The 2,088-nt window shown below is 52.7% G+C and overlaps 1 pseudogene; it reads right to left on the bottom strand.

Annotated features, from left to right (window-relative positions):
* Positions 1-360: 360 nt before the first annotated feature.
* Positions 361-1,462, bottom strand: LOC144299431 (immunoglobulin lambda variable 1-40 pseudogene; annotated as a pseudogene).
* Between the last annotated feature and the right edge of the window lie 626 nt (positions 1,463-2,088).

Here is a 2,088-nt window from a genome sequence, read left to right as displayed (position 1 = left end):
ACCTTCATGATCTAGCTGCTGTTAAGGTGAGGTTATTCTCAATATTTACTAAAGATAAACATTAAGGCACGAAGGCAGCCATGAGTTCCTTGAGCAACTCACTCTCTGCATATATGTCAGGTCTCTAACAGTGGGTTGCAGGCTGTAAGGACATTTAATTTAATCTACATTTTCTTGTCTTTCTTTCTTCATCAACAGACTGTGAACAGAGCATCATGCTCCTGACAACAAGGAATTTTTCCTCAATATGAGAAAACCATAGAATATGTTTGAGCCAAGGACAGGGTGCAGGGGCTGAAGTGAAGAGAATCAGGATCATTTTGGAGCCAAAGTTCCCTCACGTTGACCACAGACTGCAGTTTACACCAAACAAAGGGGGAAGCTGAATTGGCCAAACAGTGGGTGTTGCAAAGCAAAATTCATTTCTGGGGGGAGAGCAGGTTTGTGTCCCACTTCCTCCCTGGCCCAGAGCACTGTGTGACCATCGAGGTTGTCATCTAAGGACTGGCAGTAATAATCAGCCTCGTCCTCATCCTGGAGCCCAGTGATGGCCAGTGTGGCTGAATTGCCAGAGCTGAAGCCAGAGAATCGATCTGGGACCCCCGAGGGTCGATTGCTATCACCATAGATGATAGTTTCAGGGGACTTTCCTGGGAGCTGCTGGTACCATTGTACAGCATAACCACTGCCGATTTGGGTGCTATTTCCAGTACAAGAGATGGTGACCGTCTGTCCCAGGGCCGCAGACACTGAGGGCAGCGGAGTCAGCACAGCCTGGGCCCAGGACGCTGCAACAGGGAGAGACACAGAGAGGGTGATGCTGGGGCCTGGAGACAAGAGGAGGAAGCATGTCCCCACATGTCCTCCCAGGGCCCTTCCAATGTCCCCACATCCAGTCACCTGTGCAGTGAGCGAGGAGTGTGAGGAGGAGAGGGGACCAGGCCATCGTGGAGGTCATTACTGATCCTGCCTTCAGTGTTCCCACAGATGAACAGAGCCTCTTCTCATCTCTCTCTTTCCCTCTTCATCTTCTCTGGGAGGGATGGCCCGTCCATGCAGATGAGACCCTGGCATTTGACACCCACCTGGCCTTGGGTCAGGTCCCTCTGCCTGAGATGACAGGGGCATGGGCAAGGGAGGGGCTGTGTAAGGCCAGAGAGCTGTGATCTCTGAGCAGAGGGCACAACCAGTGCCAGGTGGCAGGTCCCAACTCTGATCACCCTGACTCTTCAGAAATGGAACCGGAATGCACCCTGGTGTCCAGACGCAGAGGCACCACTGTGTGACAAGGTGACCAGGGCCCACATCTCCTGCTTCCCCAAATCTTTGCCTACTGTTCCTTGCATTAGGGCTGCATTAGGGCCAGGCCAGTCCCCGTATGCCAGCTCACATTACTTCAGGGCTCACTATTTGCTCCACTGGGAATCTTCAGGGAGAGTTTGTCCACAACTCCCTTGACCATTCCTGGTCAGGGTGAAGGTGGTATCTCTTACACAAAATCCTCTTAGAGTTCAGAATCCAGTCCAGAGCAGTGATACATCTGCATGGGCACACAGCCCCTGCTATGCAGGATGCTGGAACTTTCCTCTAATGAGGCTTCTCGGATTTCCAGAGTTATCTTCCCCTGAGTTCTGCACAGCACTGAGGACATGGGGACAAAATTACAAACAGAGCTTCTTGGACATAAGGATTTGGAGACAGACCACCCTTTGGGTTGGGCACAGCTTGAGCCTCTGCAACTTGTGTCCAGCATGTTCAGGATAGAACATTATTCGTGAACCCCCCATGACTACAGGCATGGGTTTTTCCTCCCCAAGGTCCCCTCGACCCAGATTTTTGTCAAACTTCCCACATGTGATTGGAGGAGAGTTGGTGCTGAGGGGAATGATGCCCCTGAGCTCACAGGTCCTGTGGCCCTGGGACGGGTCACAAGACTTTGCATCAGAGTGCGGCCTGGTTGGATGTGGCAGTTGGGTGACTGAGGGAGTGACAGCCCAGGCAGACAGCACAGGGAGGGGTATCCCACATCCCAGTGGCCTTGAGCTCCGTGGGGGCAGCCCTGAGGCTGAGGTCCCAGGATGAATGGAA

The sequence above is a fragment of the Canis aureus genome, chromosome 27 (genome assembly GCF_053574225.1).
Source record: "Canis aureus isolate CA01 chromosome 27, VMU_Caureus_v.1.0, whole genome shotgun sequence".
Classification (NCBI taxonomy): Eukaryota; Metazoa; Chordata; class Mammalia; order Carnivora; family Canidae; genus Canis; species Canis aureus.
The sequence above is the reverse complement of the archived record's forward strand: the minus strand, read 5'-3'. Positions and strand labels throughout refer to the sequence as shown.